We start from the raw sequence: 6,902 nt of genomic DNA, 5'->3' as shown, positions 1-6,902 counted from the left end.
TTGGCTATCTGAGTGTTGAGCAGAATTCGAGGGCAAAAGACTCGCATCGAAAAGGGACCGAAGGGACTTCTGTCGCCAACATGGTGAACCAGAGGAACCATAACTCCCACAAGCCCAAGGGAAAGAACGGTGTCCAACAGAATACCGACTTTAAGAAGAAGGGTAAGAAGACCTTCAAGAAGAACAAGAAGGATGAGAGCTGCTTTACTTGTGGTTCGGTTGAACATTGGGCCAACAAGTGGCCAAACAAGTACAAGAAGCCAGGATAGGATTCCAAGTCTGTCAACATGATTGTGGGCAACAATGAGAATGGTGCATCTTGGTACGGTAATTTATTTACTATTTTTCAGTGTTTCAACCCAACGATTGGTGGGTGGACACAGGTGCAGGTGTTCATGTGTGTGCTGACATTTCATTGTTCACTTCTTACCAGGTCACAGGTCACGGGTCCGTATTGATGGGGAATGGCGCGAGTGCTTCTGTTCATGGTGTTGTCACGGTCGATCTGAAGTTTACTTTGGGAAGGATCGTGCAGCTGAAGAATGTGCAGCATGTCCCCGCCATCAAGAAGAACCTCGTTAGTGGCTCCCTTCTATGTAGAGAAGGGTTTAAGTTGGTTTTCGAGTCTAATAAATTAGTTGTTACGAAATATGGACTCTTTGTTGGAAAAGGTTATGAGAGCGGAGGGATGTTCCACCTTTCCCTCGCAGATTTTGTAATAAAGTCATGAACCATATTCATTTGAATGTTAATGAATCAGAAGTTTGGCATTCACGTCTTTGTCACATTAGTTTCGGTGTTATGACGCGGCTAGCCAAGTTGGATTTAATCCCGAGTTTCACCTTAGCCAATGGTTCTAAGTGCCTTTCATGTGTGCAAGCTAAGCAACCTCGCAAGCCTCACAAGGCCGCGGAGGAGAGACACTTGGCACCATTAGAACTCATACATTCTGATCTTTGTGAGATGAATGGTGCGTTGACTAAAGGTGGAAAGAAATACTTCATGACATTGATAGATGACTCCACTAGATATTGCTATGTGTATCTGTTAAACACTAAAGATGAGGCTCTACACTACTTTAAAATCTATAAGGCAGAAATTGAGAAACAACTTGAAAAGAAAATTAAAGAGTCCGGTCAGATCGTGGTGGAGAGTACTTCTCGAGTGAGTTTGATTCTTTTTGTGCGGAACATGGCATTATTCATGAGAGGACGCCTCCCTATTCACCCCAGTCAAACGGGATTGCCGAGCGGAAAAACCATACTCTAACGGATTTGGTTAATGCCATGTTAGATACATCGGATTTATCCGAGGCATGGTGGGGGAGGCTATATTGACGGCATGTTATGTCCTGAATAAAGTTCCGACAAACGATAATGAGATCACTCCCTATGAGAAATGGGCAAAGAGAAGGACAACACTCTCATACTTGCGTACTTGGGGCTGTTTGGCAAAAGTCAATGTGCCGATCCCCAAAAAGCGTAAGCTTGGACCAAAGACTGTGGACTGCGTTAATTTGGGTTACGCTAAGAACATCGTTGGCTATATATTTCTAGTAGTGAAATCTAAGGTACCTGACCAGAAGGTCGGTATAATTATGGAGTCTAAGGATGCTACATTCTTCGAGGATATTTTTCCTATGAAAAATATGCAAAGCACTTCTAGACAGGAATCTGAGGAGACTCCTGAACCTGCCATACCTATGGAATATTATGAACAAACACATTATGAAAATCCTGAGGACGATGACGAGGAAACCCTTGGTAGGGGCAAGAGACAAAGGACTGCAAAGACCTTTGGTGATGATTTCTTCATGTACCTCATGGATGATACTCCCACTTCTATTTCAGAAGCGTATGCCTCTCCAGAAGCTGACTACTAGAAGGATGCGGTCCGTAGCGAGATGGATTCCATCATGGCTAACGGGACATGGGAGATCACTGATCGTCCCTATGATAGCAAACCACTGGGGTGTAAGTGGGTGTTCAAAAAGAAGCTTAGGCCTGATGGTACTATTGAAAAGTACAAGGCTAGGCTTGTGGCCAAAGGCTATGACCAGCAAGAAGAGGAAGATTTCTTTGATACTTATTCACCTGTGGCTAGACTGACCACCATTCGAGTATTACTCTCGTTGGCGGCCTCGCACGATCTTCTCGTCCATCAGATGGATGTTAAGACGGCTTTTCTAAATGGAGAGCTAAAGGAGGAAATGTACATGCAACAGCCTGATGGCTTTGTGATAGATGGTCAGGAAAGAAAGGTGTTTAGGTTGATAAAATCTTTATATGGCCTGAAACAGGCACCTAAGCAATGGCATGATAAATTAATACACCTCTGACATCTGTTGGTTTTGTTGTTAATGAGGCTGACAAATGTGTATACTATCGCCATGGTGGGGCGAAGGAGTTATACTGTGCTTGTATGTTGATGACATACTGATATTCGGAACAAACCTCAAAGTCATTGAGGAGGTCAAATCGTTTCTATCTCAGAACTTTGAGATGAAAGACCTTGGTGTGGCTGATGTTATCTTGAACATCAAGCTACTGAGAGATAATGAGGGTGGAATTACACTTCTGCAATCCCACTATGTTGAGAAGGTGTTGAGTCGTTTTGGATATTCGGACTGCACGCCATCTCAAACACCATATGATCCTAGCGTATTGATTCGAACGTCCAAAGGCATGGCTAAAGATCAATTGAGATACTCTCAAATCATTGGTTCACTGATGTACCTAGCGAGCGCAACGAGGCCTGACATCGCGTTTGCTGTGAGCAAACTGAGCCGGTTTGTTTCCAAACCGGGTGATGTACATTGGCATGCTGTTGAGAGAGTTATGCGCTATCTGAAAGGTACTATGAACTATGGACTTCACTATACCGGATACCCGTCGTTACTTGAAGGGTATAGTGATGCGAATTGGATCTCTGATGCTGATGAGATGAAGGCCACAACTGGGTATATGTTTACTCTTGGAGGTGGCGTTGTTTCCTGGAAGTCTTGCAAGCAAACGATCTTAACGAGATCGACAATGGAAGCAGAATTAACAGCATTAGACACATCTGGTGTTGAAGCGAGATGGCTTCGAGATCTTTTGATGGACTTGCCATTGGTTGATAAACCGGTTCCGGCTATCCTTATGAACTGTGACAATCAGACTGTCATCACCAAGGTGAAGAGTTCAAAGGAAAACATGAAGTCCACCAAACACATAAAAATGAGATTAAAAGCTGTCAGAAAATTAAGAAACTCCGGAGTGATAGCGTTGGACTATGTCCATACGGCTCACTCTGTGCATTTCAAAACCAAACCGAAAAACCATACCGAAAATAAACCGAACCGAACCGATTTTATGGTTTTTATGGTTTTTGGTTTCGGTATGGTATGAACTTTTCATACCGATTTGAACTTTGGTTTTTATGGTATATACCGAAAAACCGAATGGTTAACCGAATAAACCGAAGTAAAAAATAAAATTATATTTCTTGAGATGAACAACCATACAAGTTGTCATTTTTCTTGTACATGAGTCAAATTCACTAATAAGCATGTAAAATTTTCTTGTAACATAGTCATTTTTTCTCTTTTTAAAATGCTAAGCACGTCCATAACCATTAATGCATGCATATATACTTATATATATAGTCATATACTATTTGTGTAAAATAGTATGTGTTTTGAGTCATAAATTTCCAAATTATTATTACGTCATTTTCAAATTCGCGTCAACTTTGGTTTTTATGGTATATACCGAAACCATACCGAAATAATTTGGTATATACCGAAACCGAATCGTATTTTAATTTCATACCGTATTTACCGAAGTATTAATACCGTACAAACCGAAAAACCATATAAACCAAACCATGTAAACCGAATAAACCGAACGCACAGGGTGGCATACGGCTAAGAATCTGGCAGATCCCTTTACGAAAGGGTTATCACGTGTTGTGATAGATAATGCATCGAGGGAGATGGGTATGAGACCCGCATGAGTTGCCATGGTAGTAACCCAACCTATGTGATCGGAGATCCCGTGAATTAGGACCTGGGAAAATAAGCCAGTGGTGAACTGAGGAGAGTAACTATACTAACCCACTCTGTTGGAGATGCAATACTCTCGATACTGTATGGTAGGATGACTATTATCTTAATGTGTTCCAAAGCTTATGTAAGCAAGATGCTATCCTACAGAGCGATCTTTGAAGGAACACACCTATGTGAGCCCGACTGTTGGTCACAGTCTATGAGATTGGGGTGATCTCTAGTAAGCTCATGAATAGGCCAGGAGTGTGACTTATATGCTCCACCCGAGGGGTCAGCCTTCGGCAGCCTACTACTAGTAAGACATGTAGTGAAACTTCTTTACGCCAAACTGACAATTCAAGGCATAGTCCATTGTTCAGTTGTGAAGGAGTGTAGCTACCTGCTCAAGGTGAAGTTCAACCTTAATAGGTCTTCACTGACACACTGGTATTGGAACAAAGGACACAATGGGCCCTCGAGATCTGGTGGGGGATTGCTGAAATTTGAGATGGGCTCTAGGCCCATATAGCAATTTCTGAAAAATCTCTAAGGGCCCATGTCGGTTATATGGCACTAGGTGTAGTGGGAAGTTTAGTCCCACCCCGCTAGTGGAAGGAGAGTTGGAGTGATTTATAAGGGTTTCTCTTCTACATGCTAATGGAGCTTGAGAAGAGAAGAGGCTCTCGCGCACTCCTCCTCCGCCGCCCACCTCGCCACGCCACGCCTCGCCTCGTCACGACGCGCCACGGGTTGCGGGATTGAGCCGAGCTCACACCTACGCGCTTTTTTTCTATATAAGTGTGTGGTGTCTCCTAACCCTAGCCGCCACAAACAGATCACATCTGCTCCACGCGCACGCCCACCGTCGTTTCCTTGCTGCTGCTGCCGTCGGTGACTCCATCCCGTCCGCCGCGTACACGGTCGACGGGAGAGCAGGTCTCCGAAACCACACACTTCTGGTTCCTGTACGGGGTGAGGGGCGAATAGGTTTTTGGGCAGCGATTACGCGACTGCTCGCTTCCGATCGTCTACTTCCTCTATGCCCGCGTCGCCTTCATCATCATCATGTCCACCGACGCCGAACGTGCCGTCGCTGAGAAAGCTGAATCCGACAAGAAGGCCGCCGAGGACGCCGCTGCCGCCACCAAAGCCGCGGCCTCTGCATGGCCTACTGGAGGGTATAACTCATTTATCCCGCTCCTACTGTTTTTTATTTTAGCCATGCTAGCGTTATACGTAGATCTTTCTGCAATTAGCGTAGTATGTGCTATCTTGACTGAATATCAGTATGTGTTTATTTGTGTCAATGCCGTCCTAGTGATTTACTCGTGGATTAATTTAATCGAGAAATTGCCTATTTACTCAACACTCTTGTCTTGTCTCGTTTGATGAGAACGAGGGGAAGAAGAAAGAGTAGGTGAGATATTTCTGAAGGATGGTATGAGACGGAAGTGTGTGTGACCCACATGGCATGTGGCGCGTAATGGTGCGGCCGACGGTTCGCATGCTATCAGTCGGCGAAAAAGAAGTGTTTTTCATTTAATTTGGTGCGACTGGGTGTTATGACATTTTAAGTTCCACTAATAATACATCTGTGACGTAAAACTTGGGCACGTCAAAACTCAAGAAGCTAAGATGAAGCTATCATGTACTAGCATTAACTACCATACATATGTATACGAATTCAGCAAGCTAGTGTCAAATGATTATTTACCCTAAGTTCGATCGGGCGGCGCAACCAATTTCGGCCATTTGTTCCGGGGCTGAGGAGGACGCCGTTGGAGGCGCACCACTCCAATTAGGCCTCTTGCATGGACAATCCCGGTGGCGGCGGTAGTGGCCTCGGAGACGGCGACCAATCATCGTCCCGAGGAGGAGTAGGAAGAAAAGTCGTGCTCGGAGGGCTAGAGCCAGAACCGGAGCCAGTGAGCTTCTGAACAGTGTGGGCAAAGTCCTCCGGCAGCACACGGTACACGCGATCCTGAGCGGTAACATCCGGTTACCTTGCCTCACGTAATTAAGTGCTCAAAAGGCACAGACTTGCCACAGTCCTTACCTTGGCTTAGTTAAAGAGCATTAGGGCATCTTCAATGTTGACCTGCAAAATATGCATTGTATTTATTTATGGACCGGTGACGACCCATTCATAAATAATGATACAGAAGCCGGTCATCTGACCTTGTCTTGTAAATAGTAATAATTATAAAACATAACATAATTCATTCATAAATAACATGCAAATATCTCTAGTACAACAATAGTTTAAATGTAAATATTACATCCGAGATAATCGGATGTTTAATAAAATTTTCAAATTAATCCATTTCAAATTCAACGGTACTCGTGTCAGAATCTGCACATATCATCCCACCTATTGTGGCTCTTGAGCTTCATCCAACAATGTGCTAACATAACTGGCCTGCCCCCAGTCCTGTAGTAGAGCACAACAACATGCTCGGGCAGCACAATGTGATGATTATTGAGTGAATCAATGAATTAACCGACATGTAGAGCAACAAGAAGCAAAGCTTAGGTTGCGAGACCGGTGGCCACATGCTCTCCATTTGTGTAACCTACCGCAAAAAACTTCATGATGAAGTTGGAGATGATGTAACCGATGGGCTAGCGACTTCACGTGTGAGTTGTAGGGCACATTGTGCTTTTTTCTCAAGATAACGGAGCATGCATATTTACCGAAAGTTTGAGCCCCTTTGCCTCATGCCTACAAAGTCCTCATACACACCTTTCACGCATCACACAAAAACTTATCCTCCATCACCGAGTACTCCACCATTGTGCTCACTCCAGAAAACAACAAGAGGTTAATAAAAAAACACTCAATGGCATTTGACCAAACACCTACCGGCATGGTGTC

Source organism: Triticum dicoccoides, chromosome 6A, assembly GCF_002162155.2.
Source record: "Triticum dicoccoides isolate Atlit2015 ecotype Zavitan chromosome 6A, WEW_v2.0, whole genome shotgun sequence".
NCBI lineage: Eukaryota > Viridiplantae > Streptophyta > Magnoliopsida > Poales > Poaceae > Triticum > Triticum dicoccoides.
The sequence above is the reverse complement of the archived record's forward strand: the minus strand, read 5'-3'. Positions refer to the sequence as shown.